The sequence below is a fragment of the Zeugodacus cucurbitae genome, chromosome 3 (assembly GCF_028554725.1).
Source record: "Zeugodacus cucurbitae isolate PBARC_wt_2022May chromosome 3, idZeuCucr1.2, whole genome shotgun sequence".
Lineage (NCBI taxonomy): Eukaryota > Metazoa > Arthropoda > Insecta > Diptera > Tephritidae > Zeugodacus > Zeugodacus cucurbitae.
Genome location: NC_071668.1, coordinates 55,102,108 through 55,115,614, shown reverse-complemented (window position 1 = coordinate 55,115,614; position 13,507 = coordinate 55,102,108). Strand labels below are relative to the sequence as shown.

At 39.1% G+C, this 13,507-nt stretch overlaps 1 protein-coding gene across 8 annotated transcripts in view; it reads left to right on the top strand.

Annotated features, from left to right (window-relative positions):
- The window catches only part of LOC105212536 (disintegrin and metalloproteinase domain-containing protein 10), a 252,636-nt gene that overhangs the window by 68,845 nt on the left and 170,284 nt on the right, over positions 1-13,507 (top strand). The gene's annotated exons all lie outside the window — the stretch shown is intronic.

Below are 13,507 nucleotides of genomic sequence, written 5' to 3'. Positions count from 1 at the left end.
GTTCATTGTCTGCCGAAAGATTTTTGTCGGACAGTGTCTGGATCCACAATCATCTGAGTTATAGTGGTATGGGACTTAAAACCGCCCTCTCATCTCCCACTCCTTCCTCAAAGTCAAAACAGTTTAAAAGATCTTCAACCAGGAAAGGGAGTTCTTACCAAAACCTTATTAAAGGCTTACCAAGAGCTGAAAATATACTAAACTAATGTCTATGAGTTCACAATTCCATTAAGCTAAATTATTTTGTCATTTACTCCATACAAGTTGACAAAGAATGTTCCATATGCTTACTAGCTTATGAATGAATATGTATGAACGTATCTAATGTATGCATTTGACGAATCATCGGTGCGACGACATGAGTCCAACGCCTGTGTCACAAGTTGTTCATGTTGTTCCTGCTACATGTGTCACACGGCATTTGCAACATGCAAGTTGTTGTCACACACCAAGTGTCGTTGACATTTTAATATGTTCTTTGAGTTTTGCCCTAACTAAGTACCCGGCATCCGTTTGTCCGCCTATCAGCCCATCCGCCTGTCCATTTGTCTTGCTCTTTCTCTGTCTGTCTGTTTCAACTGTCAGCGCCTGCTGTTGACGACACGACAAAGCGAAAGCAACAATAATGTCTACTTGCCCTGTCTGCCACGGAGTCGTGACTGTAATTTGCTGTCATCAATTAATGCAATTATCATTTTTTAACTAAGCTCTGCCAGTAAGGCTGATATTTAAAGACTTGCAGAGTGCGCAAGAGTGGCCACTTTTTTATATCATAATAAAACACTATAATTTTCATGGCAGTTGAAGTGACGTTTCCGTGGCTTGTTGCACGCTTTAATAATACAAAATTACACCTAAACCTAGTAGCGACAAAAGGCAGGTGGTGTCTTCAACCTATCAAATCGGTCTTCGTTTCTAAGTGCTTCCTTGTTTATCCCTTACCAACCCTCTCAATTGTATAGCTGACAAAACAACAACTACTGTCCCTGCTTAATAAGCTTTCAATCGTATATGTAGCGTGGCATAACGCGGATATAAATTACTCCTAACCTCAAAGCGCACCCGCTGTGTGCATGAGGCAATTACTCAGCGTGCGCTGCTATTGATTTGGTTTGTCATTTCTTTATAGAATTTTGGAAATGAAAAAATAGGTCTACATAAGTGGAGCATAATAAATATTGACGCAGCGGGCAGTCTATTTGATCAAAATTGGCCCGGATTCCGTTCTTCACTTCCATGCTCTCCCAAAACAAATAAGTAAACAATATGTATAATAATATATAAAACATAATAAGATGGCAATAACACATTGAACGAAAAAGTTTTACGAAAACATTTTTTACGATGAGTTTCAGAAAGTCTAAAGAAATGGGCAACCTGAGAAACTGAGGTGCTCATAGTCAAGGCTAAGAGTGAGGGTGCCTCTCCGAGGTAATCGGTTTAAAGGCACAACGAGGTTGCAGCGGATGTCCTACAGGAGACGCAAATTCCAGTAGGCGTCTGGCTTGTGAAAAAACCTTCCCCCCAGCTGGGGTTGTGTCGCTGGGTTTTGGACCTCCCTCTTAAAAATGTAATGCCAATATAGGGAATGCGAAAGCGTCGGACAAGAGGCAACTACCGAAGTTTTGTGATCTCTATCCAGACTGTTCCACGGTTGTAGTTCCGAAGAAGAAGATAACATTGAAAATATGAAATTATCGATAATGCAATTTACTCATAGGTTAGGTCTGTCGACACATATAGGCCTTTGGGTGGTCCATTGTGGCACCATCGGGACTGGAATCCCTTACATTATTAAGTCCGCTCTGAACCACCATGTGGTCTTGATAAACTTAAATTATTCAAATAGTCTGATGTGTCCGATAGTTGCGATACTTTTCCTATACAACGCCTTACATCCGAAGAAGTTGTATTATAGTTTCTTCTTATACTTATTGATAGTTTCTGCAATAATCATTCAAAGGTATCCTCAGTTTGCTGGCATGTCTCTCTATCAAACAATGAACTGTTAACACCCCTACTAAGATTCTTTCAATAGTCGACATGTGCGGCTCTCATTTCACTTAGGCCACGTGTGTCTGCTATTTGATGATTGCTTCAACCGAGATTCAGCTATATATACATAATGTGTATCGTTTAAGCATCCGAACGTAGCCAGATGTATGTAAATTTTCTCTTTATTACCATCTAACTGTACGATGCCCAGTCAGGCTAGCTCATCTGCTGTTTCCAGGAATATCAATACTTTCTGGAACCCATTGCAGGTTTATCGTGAAATATGGTGTTAGTGTCACAATAGCTCCAAGCATTATTTTTCTATCTTCGATGATATTCTAAGAAACTTTAGTGATTTTAAAGCCGCTTGGCGGCTTCTTGACAGAACGAGAAGGCTTTTTTAATTGCTGCAATCTCCGCTTGGAAGACAATGCACTCGTTTGTATAGTTTTGATCCGTCTGTATAGATACTTGTCTCTGAATCTTTGTTCACCTTGTCTTTATCCAACTCATCTCTTTGCTCATAACTATAGTTTGAGTATACTTTGAAGAACGAGGCATGTTGTACATTTAGGGCCAATAGAGCCGTGTATAGACCTTATAACTGTTATCGTATTTCCCGAATGTCTACGGGTGACATGAGCTTGGGTAGTAGCAAAGTTAGGATATCTTTCATCTAATTCAAACTAATTGAAATCTAAATCGTTTTCTCCTAGAACTTTCGGTTGTTTAGTTCCATATCAGTAAGTACTACTTATGGACCCACGCTTTAAAACCTATAACTAGAACATATGAGAAAGCAAAGCAAAATATGGAACAATAACAACGAGGTATACGTAGGCTTCAGGGGTACAAGTCATGCGGTTATCATTGAACTCTTTTCGCCATAAACGAGTGCGAAATTGATTTTAATTAAACAAATTTATCAAAATCATATATAAATTTATATATACCCACTGTAATTTTTGCAGTGTTTGTTTCTGCTCACTCTCTCTCTGCTTGCGCTTCTGTGCATGTATTGGCCTCGTGTATAATTTTACTTTGGTGATCATTCATTGCGAATCGTGGCCCCGTCCGCATTTCCATATATATATGTATTTATATATAACTGTATATTATATATGTTTGTTGTTGTCAACACATAATGGCTCCCGCTGCGTCTGACTTCGTTGCACTGATGGCGGCGACTGCACAGTTAACTTGTTGTTCGTGGCTACGAGGTCAGAGACCACTTGGTGCTTCAAGAAAAGTAAGAGTTCGCCATGTGAAGACATGCGAGTAGAAATACAAAAAGGAAACAGCAAAGCATTTTTTTATCTTCTCCTTATGTGTATTTGATGCTTATACAGCTGGCTCTAAACAAATATATGAGTATACTCACATACTCTTAAATGACTTACGCCATTTCAGTGAATGCCCTTCAGTGGACAACGATGACGACGTAATTTAAGTGTGATGGCGCCACTATGTAATGTCAGTGCGCTTTCTCAAGTGCTCAAACCTAACATACACATTCCCATACTTACAACTACTTACTTTGATTTCCACCTTCACCCTACTCCATTATTGTTTCGACACATGTCAAACATGTTCTCTGCATTGCCCGAAGTTTTTGCAGAATTCTTTTTTGTATTTTTTGAACTTTTAAATATTTTCCCCCGGTTCACTTTTTATAGTAGTTGTTCGGGGGTGTATGCGCTTATGTCAACATGACCGTGAGTTATTTTACAGAGTTGCGAGATTTTATTGCGCATTCATGACCCTATAATAATTTTCACATAAAAATGTATTTTGTTGTATATGGACATACAGTGGGTGACGAAAATATGCGTAAAATTAATTTAAATGTTAATATTATCAGTTTTGAACTTTGTGGTACCTAATTTTTTTTTTTCAAATGACGGTCTTATACAAAAATGTTCCATCAAATAATTACCGGGGAACATTTTGACCTTAAAACACTAAATTTTCTCGGGAAGTTTTCGCCCGTTTTGTTAAATTCTTGAATTTGTGAGAGAGTGTAAGATTTAAAACAAGTTTATACAATGTTCTGAAGATTCGCTTCATCCAAAAATATGTGACCTTTTCAATGTTTTACTTCAAAGACCAGTGCGTCAATGGATCTCATTACTGGGATTACTGATGTTATCCCTGAAAATTTGTGTATAATTTAGGAAACTTACCGAAACCAACCAATCGAATCCGGTACTCACCTATGCCCACGCGTGTTGGGCCATAAATCCTTCGGAGGACTTTCTCTCGAACGCTTCTAAGGTGTGCTCGTCTTTTTGGGTAAACATTCATGCTTCCGCACCATCAAGGCGGGTATGGTGAGTGACTTATGGAGCGTTACTTTGGTTTTGCGAGAGAAGGCCTACTGAGCCCGTGTTAGCACCTGTTGAGTGATTCTCCGATTTGTTTCGTGGCTGACGTCGTCAGAATCTTAGGTAAGTGGTGATTTTTTGAAGTTGTAAAGCTCTTTGAAGCGAAAATTTTTCGCATAGTTTTCTCAAAGAAAACTATATTGCAGTTTCCTTTGCAACTTGTTCTTCGGATCACCGGACCCTTTTTGATGTCGAATATTTGTAAGGTTTCTTCTCTTGTCAAAGATTCCAGCCAACATTTAGAAACATTATGAAGCCAATCAAAACAAAGCTCTATGCTGAAGTAAGATACGCTATAAATTCAATTGTAACAATAGTAATATGTACTGATTAGAGTGTGATTAGATCAAAAAAGGCCTTTATGGCTCCCATATCATCAGAATGAGAACTAAAAGGACTAGACAAAGGCCACTATGACTCCCATATCATCAGAATGGGATGGTTTGACTAAACTAAGTGGCTTCGTGTGAGCTCGGTATGCGCTGTTCAACAACCATCACTTCCTCGACTGTGAGATCCTCCTGACCTATAAAGGAATACAAGCGGTTCTCATAACTACTTGCCTCAATTGTAAATGTTTGAACCTGAACCTGAACCTGAACCTATAAGCGGAGAGGATAAGACTTGTGACGGACGTCAACTGTCAATACCTCGATACTTTTCCAGATTAATTCGCCTGTCCAGATTACCATAGATGATTTCTGGGATTCCATGCCTGTGGTGGATCGAAACACTTCGTCGATACGCGAATACTTTTTGAGATTTGTTCAGGTGATCGGTGTTTGACCAAGGGAGATCGCCCCGACTAACGTTGCCGGAATCAGTCTTGAAATTAAAACTAACCCTTACTTTATTAACCAAGTTTATTTTTTGGAATATGTAGGTATTAGGGAAGGGTTTTCTGAGCAAGACTTGACCGTTGCATATAAGAAACGGATATTAAAATGTGCTACAGCCGACGAAACCCTGTAAAACTACCGATTTCTTACAGAAAATGTAATGTCCCACCATGGAACCATGCGTATTTGTAATTTTATCACTTAACGTCCCCTTTTGCAGCGGTTCATAGTGCCCGGTCACGTTTCGCAGCTATTTTATTAGTGTAAAAATATCGTAAGTTACTCCATCTCCCCCCTATTCGGGTGGTGTATTCGGTTTTTAAGTGCCATTGTTAGCAATCACATTCTCCGTCATTTATTATTATTATTGTAGCAGTAATGCCTTTTTTAATTTGTTTGCATTGTTGTTGCTACTGTGGTTGTTGTCAAGCTGCTCCTGCCGTTACATGTACATTTTATGACAGCGCCACAACAAATCGTGCTTACAGCTGCTGCCAACTACTAGGCGGGGTAAGAGCGTACAATTTATGTTGTTGCACATACATTTCGTGTCGCTGATAACACTCGCTGTAAAAATAATAGTAGCGCGAAAAGAACGTGGGGTAGTAATAATAATGGGTGCCATATTGTGGGTTGCGAGAGATTATTTTGAAAATGGAGTATTGTTGGCTTTACTTTTTAATAAAATTTAATTTCTGCGATTTTTAAATATATTTTGAATCAGTGCCCTCTTAAAATTGCCTTTTCCACTTTCATAAGTGTTTTAAAAGATTTTAAGATGGTTTACTTTCTTTCATAGGAAAGGCATATAACCTAACCTCAGTTTTGATCGAGCTGTACTTAATTACTAGTGTACGGCTTGAATAATCATATATCTTTTCCACAGCCTTGTAAAGATTTCATCTCTATAGAAAAGTAGAACCAAAAGCTTTGAAAGGCACTGAAATTGTTGACGATCAGAAATCACTTTTATACAAACTATAAATTTATTTCTGTGGTCAAATAGATATTAAAGGGTGATCCATTTCGAGTTTCTCTACTTTTTAAAGAAAACAAAAAACAAAAAATTAAAATTTTATGGGGAATGTATATTATCATTCGAAAGAACAATCTTTGGTATCTCAGATTGTCCATCCGTTGAGTCCAATTTTCGATGACTCGTTCGAGCATTTCGACTAGTAACTGGCGATTGACACGCAAGATGTTTTGCTCCAAGACCTGTGTCGATGCGGGATTGTCCGCATATACTTTAGACTTTACATATCTCCACAGGGAAGAATCTAACGGTGTGATACACACGATCTTGGTGGCCAATCGATCGGCCCAAAACGTGAAATTACCTGCTCACCGAAGTGTTCCTTCAATAAATCCATCGATTGATGCGATTTGTGGGCTGGCGCCGTCTTGTTGAAACCAAATGTTGCCGAGGGCACGAGCTTCAATTTCAGACATCAAATAATCGGTTATCATGCGACGGTTGCGGCCGCTTTATTTCTCATGCTGAACGTGGTCTATTCGGTCGAATATTTTCGAATAATGAATGCTGGATCTCAATAATAGTCAATGCTGGATTCCGAATAGTATGGTCAGTAGGTCGATTATGTTGACTATAAATTTCGCGTGCTTCGCTCAAGAAGTTGAACATTTTGTTAAAAGACGAAAGCTCCCATAAAATTTCGATCATAAAATTTACCCAAGGAAAACCATGTTGAAGCGTCTAACCTTAACTCGCCGTTCTTTGATAAATATCAAGGAATGGAAATCAATCTTCGAAGTTTGGAATTCAAAGTCCTGTAAGAAGGACTTTCATGAATGTTGAAAAAACAAAGTCGAAGTTATTTGCGACTGCTTGCGGACATGCGTTTGACTTGTCCTGTTTCTGGATTCCCGTTCATAAATATTATCTTGTAAAGAATAGAGAAAGGCGAACCGAACACGGGTGATTACATATCGTCTGATTTAATTCCTTCGAGCATTTCCAAAGATGAGATATCGGAAGTTCAGCGCAACCTTATAGCCGAGGGTTGTGGTCTCCGGGGGTTTATTACAGCGAATGTACGAGGCCTTGGGTGAAGAGTGTCCTTTCTCATACACCTTGAGTGCATCTTATTCAAGAATTTCGAGATATTTTTCCACGCTCAACACTTTCCAAATTTCTCACACTGGCAAAATGCATATTTTTAAATAAAGTGGAAGACAGACAAATTTGAATTGCACGAAACATTTCGGACACTTAATTAGTTGCTGATAACAAACGGAAATCTCCACAACTGTGTGAGAGACCACTTACGTGCACCAGCATGCCTTCGGCGTCTTCCCAATACGCTGCATATTTGCATGTGAGTCTGCATTTCTGAATCGGACTCTTGCCACGCGGTTACTTTTGTGGTACTCCACTTGCTCATAATTTCGCACACTTTTCTGTGGCACCGTTCCGTTGAAAGTCTGAATTGGTGATTGTGTATGGAGGACGACGCTGCTGCTTTAATGGCGCGTAATTAAAAGACTTTTGCGTATTTGTACAGTCGGCTCTCTAATAAAGGAAAACGGTATGCAATGGTGTGTGTGCATTAATTTGCCATGTAGTTGCATGTCCAGCCAGCCAACCAGCCTGTTGTAGACATTGCATTTGCTGTTGCATTGCCAACTGCGGCAGTTGCAATTGCTCTAGCTTCTTCTTTCTACATCCCTTCTGGTACTCGCACTTATTACACGCTCTGCCTGTGGACATCAGCTGTGTGTGGTTGCTGGAGAGCGGCGCTCGAATGGCGGTTATTTGTGCAAATGTTTATTCAGTACATTTTGCCATTGCGTTCATACAGACGCACACACACTTGCATACAGTTCATGTGTGTGCCCAGCAGCTTCAATTCATAGCGCAATTTTGCCCTTTTGGTCCACCGCCTAAACTTCGGCTGACCAATTGCATGCGCTTGTATGCTCATTTGATTGCTTTTATGGAAACTGTGTATATTTGTTCGAGTTGACTGTAATAAATTTCAATGCTTGTGTAGTAACAGTGGTCTCTCTCATGACGTTAGATATTATTTTTCTTCCTTACTTTCTCTTTGCAGGGGTTCAGTTACTAGTATTCAGTTATAATTGCTGAAATCGGTTCAAAGTCTCGAATGTAATAGTATTCTTTTAAAGATTGAATCAAGGGTTGAATTAGAGTCAAGGGCAATAGGGTTTTGATCCCCGCAGTATTTTCTATATCTATGTTTTGTGTTAAGTTCTTTGTCTGCAGGTCAGGTCATAATCATCATCTCTCACTTTCTTTCTTTCTCTCTTTATCTCTCTCTCTCTTTTGTTCTCTCATCTTTCGCTCTATTTCTCTCTCTCTTTTGTTCTCTCATCTTTCGCTCTCTCTCTCTCTCTCTGTGCTATGTTTCGAAGAGACAATATTCAGAGCCAGGAACTCTTCGGTATTTTTTGGTTATAGCCGGATACGACTTGATAAAATTTTTGGTTTGGGATTCCTAATGTCTGTAAAAAACTTCAAAAATCACAAGTAATTGACATTTTCGGAATTGCTGATGAAATTGCTAGTTCTAAACATGTTCTTTTGTTTCTTTAAGTAGACAGTATGATCTTACACTGGATCGGTTGAATTGTTCTAATATATGTTGGAGGAAAGGTTAAAAAAATGTCCTTAGAGTAAATATTAAGAAAATACTCTAACAAAGAAAAAAGACTATAATGGTACTCTTTATTGAGTTCAAAAATTCTCAACGTTTTAAACTTTATTTACATCCTCGGATCCAAAGGGGTTCGTAATGTTAGATTCAGAGAACGAAACATGGAACATCTTGATGGCAGTATAACCTATCTTGTTGAAGAATCAGTCCCATTAATCTTTGGCTTTTCTGAACGTTGCCCGTTTTCGAGTTCTATACTCCATATAAATTAATGTAAAAATAAATGAACAATAAAGTTTATGTCGACACGAGCGACATCTATGGGATTGAATAATTCCTGAAGTTAGAATAGAAGATACAACGGAACTTGGGTAGTTTCAGTAATCTGAGAAAAGGCGTTTCGTGAGGATTTATAGGGTAATTTTTTGGTCAGCAAATTGTTAAATTTTGCATTTATTAGAGCTGAGTTTTAAATTTACTTTTTATTTTTTCACCAAAAATTATAATTACTAAAATTTACTGTTAGCTGCATGTCTGTGATACAAATATATATTGGAGTGCATACCACACTTACATACACTTTATTCAATCTCTAAAGTACCCCCCTCTGTTTGCTGCACTACGAACTGCATTGCACTGCTCTTCGAATAGCCCACTTGACTTTCATTGCCGTTTTGCACCGAGTACTCAACACAGCATACGCAAATTCGTGTCTCGTTTGAGCACACACCTTCACACATACATATATACACAGATACATACACTCATGCAATTTAATGTATGATCGCTTTTTGCTTTTGCTTGTGCCTTCGCCGTACTTTGCATTTCACTTCTTTCATTTGCATACTCTTGGCCTCTGAACTACTGCGCTGACTGTGGAGTCCCCACATTTCTCTTCATTTGTAGATTTCCGAATACTCATATATATATGTATGTATGTTTTTTTATTTGTTGTTGCAACGTTTTCGTGCTTGTGTGTATTCAATGTGCAATTTCGTTAATGGTTATGTGTCTGCTGGTCCAGCCGCGCAAAAATATATGGTTCCACAGACACATATCTATATATAAAAAGCGATGTGTGAATGCACTCTTATATAGTACGCATATATTCATTTGCTCTGCTATGACGCTGACTCAGTATTTTGATAATATATAGATAGCAGTAAATGTATTAAGTTGGCTGACATTCGCTTCTTCGCTGTCAATATTAAAATTAATGCTTTAATTGGGATTTTAAATCGAAGGATGACAGAATTTTTACCATAAATATGGAGGTACGTACATTTTCTGGACCCTTTCACGAAAGTCAAAAGTTTTTTAAATGGGACACCTCTGCTAGGGAATGTCTATTTTTGCTGAAAATTCCAGATTCGAGGACTATTTTGCTTACTCGATTTTAAAGATCTGACGATTTGACTTCTTCTTCTACAGAATACTATTCAAAGAGGACGACAGCTCCGAAGCGTCTGCGTACATGTTTTTTCCTAGTAATCCGAGGAGATTTTACCCATATACCTAAAGTAATGCTGAACTCTGTCGCTGTGGTCAGGACCTGAACTGTGCAGGAGGACACTGCTCCTGTTTGATTAAGGCCTGATCAATAAGATAGGTTGTCTGCCAGCTTATTTCTTGCTATGCTTCCGTAGTGCTTTCTGATTATCATTTGGTTGCTGTTGTTCTTGTAGCGGCTATCTAGAGCTTACTTGTCATCGAAGAAATCTTACTGAAAGCCCAGGAAACGCAATGTGTCGTCAAGATCGGGTCAGAGGGGGAAAAGGCCGATGATGAGGTGGTTAGTGTCATGCGTGGACTCATTTTATGTAAGACGTGTGTTGAGTATATCGAAGTCTAGGTTGAATAAGCAGGAGTTAAACCTGCTACGGCATTTAGAACGATGTTGCACAAAGAACACTCCAATTTTACGAGGCAAATCGAGCTCAGTATGGATGCGATGGGTAGAGATTAGACTCAAAGAACGTCAATCACTGGGACGGAGTCCAGAGAAGGCTAGTCACAGAACATTAATTTCCATGCAATTTTGGGGACTTTTGTAATGGGAGTTGTTTGAGGAGGTGTGTTGTGAGCTTCTTCACCGTTGATTTGAGCTTCAACGGTAGGGTTGATGGGGTAATCTACTATCGTAAACTGTTTACAGTCTGGTGTAGGGGGCTGTCATTTAAAGACATGATAGATTAACTTACTAAATGTGTAACTACATTCAGAGAGATAAACGTTTACGCCGATTGTGACGTTTGGTTTAATTAACTGAGATTAAACTCAAACTCAATTATTGATCCAATATATTTATTGAGACTCATATGTATGCTAGTGGAATCGGTGAAAACTGCAATCTTTACACTCTCACTATAATCTGGACCGAGTAGGAGTTCTCTAGTGGTCTACTCTTTAATATCTTATTGAGTTCAGCAAGCTTTCGACAACTTTACTTTTGAATAATTTTTCGATACAGTCTATTTCTTTTATTGCAAACCTCTTAATTATCATTAAATTCCATCAGACTTAGGGCAACGGCTGGGTACATGTTCGAATCTCCATTCGTCGGATAAGGCTTATGTGTATAATATCGGGTTCGGTCCTAGTTCTTTTGGTGCTGGCAGACCTTTGACGTGAGGCTCAAACTTTATTAGGCGTTATGGTACTCTATTAAACCACTGAAGAAGTTCTCTTTTCGATTAAAAAAAATACTTTCATGAATTCTATAGTATGACTCATGCTGACACTCTCACCCCAAGGCTTATTATCTCCATATACATTTTTACTGTTAGCTAACAGTCGATAGCTACTATAAATTTATTTGCACTGTAAGTAGCACAATATCTAACAGTAAAAATGTTCGTACTTAAAACTTATCAAATAATGTCGACAATTTCCCTTCAAACCGGAAATGCCGTGCTTGTCTTTGTCATATGCTGTGTGTTTGGAAAGCGTTATACTATTGAAGGATAGGAAAAGTATGAATACAACAACAGTAATAACAACAACTATAAAACAAATAGAGTTTGACATGCGCGAACAACAATAACAACGGTGGTGAGGCGCTCAAGTGGGCGGTGTGGAATATTTTGTGGCGAGTAAACAGTTAATCCTTGTTAAGCAAGGAAGGGCTTAGTGAATATGTATGTGTGTGTATGTATGCATAAATTTACTCGTATGTATGTCACTTACATATATGCAAGCAAATGTGGTTAGGAATTTCTGCTTTCAATTGTACCACCATGCAAAATCGTTGGCAATTCCCAATGATTTCATATGTGTCTGTGTGCTCTATGTTTACATACATTTGACGGACAGTGTGTTTATATAGCAACATACATATTTCCATACATAAGTCGTGCCATATTTCTTGCAGCTGTCACTAACGTCTGCCTGCCTGTTGGCTTAGTGCCCAAAACGGAAAACTTTTCCTGGCAACCAAGCATTTACAGTCAGTGACAGGCGTGGCAGCGGAGCGAGGCGTGGTGGTGCAGTGGTTATCGTGGACTTTGGCTGACGTGGAAAATGTGACAAATGCAACAAAAATGCAAAAGGCGCACAACAACAACAACGCTTTAAAGTTCGCGTTGCATTCTATACTGATTTCTGTATGAGGTCAATTACCCGTGGGCGCATGGTTGATAAAACAACAAAAGCAGCAAAAAAACACGAACACAGTGACAATACGAGCGCAACAAGCGCGCCAAACGAGTGTAGTCAGTGCAACACAATACACACATTCCCACCACACTTTCTAAGCATTTACCCTTTACCATCGATTCCAGCGCACCACACACCTCGCGTCTCTTAAGACAGTCGTCTCTTTGGCAGCGACTTTAAAATTGGCTCTGTCCACTGTTCTACTCATACTAAGCTGTCGCGTCTGTGCCGCCACCAACCAACTTTGCTTGTGGGTGTCCGTCGTTATGGCGTCCATTACGGACAACAACAAGGCATATACTACCGTTATTGCCGTTATTGTTGTTGTTGTTATTTCTTCTACTATCACTAGCCACTTGTTGGACAAGCCCTTATGAAATAAAGCTAAAGTAGTTGCTCGCTGACTAGTACTATGTATGGTGTGTAGTAGTAGCTACAGTTGGGTGGCAAGCTGATTGGCCGCTGAGTGCCGGTCGGTCGGTGGGTGGTATTTGCGGCCATTAGTTTGCGTACTTTGTGCTGAGCTGCCTGTGCTGTTGCCTCGCGCGGCCGTTTGCAAGTCAATGAACCCATTTAATTTGCACATTATTTCTGCCAGCAGTTTGTTGTAGGCGCCCACTTGTTGTTGTTAGGTGTGTTGTTGTTGCTGCTGCCGCTAGTGCTGCTTTTAATTTTCCAATTAACTAGTTACCAAATGAAAAATGCATAAACTTATAATTTGTCATGTCGAAGCGAGCACCGCGTTCAGCGCCACCTTTTCGCCGGACCTCAACAAGCTTTGTAATTTGTTTAATTTATTATTTTACACACATACTTATACATTAATGCATATACTTTTTTCTTAAAATTTATACCAACATTAGTTGTAAAAGTACAGCAATAAATTTATTATGCCTCTCACTCACTCTTATTTTATTTCTCTCTTCCTCTCTTTACAGGTAATGCAATTATTCCATTATTTAATATGCACTTCGGTGCACTATTCTAGCTGTTTTTT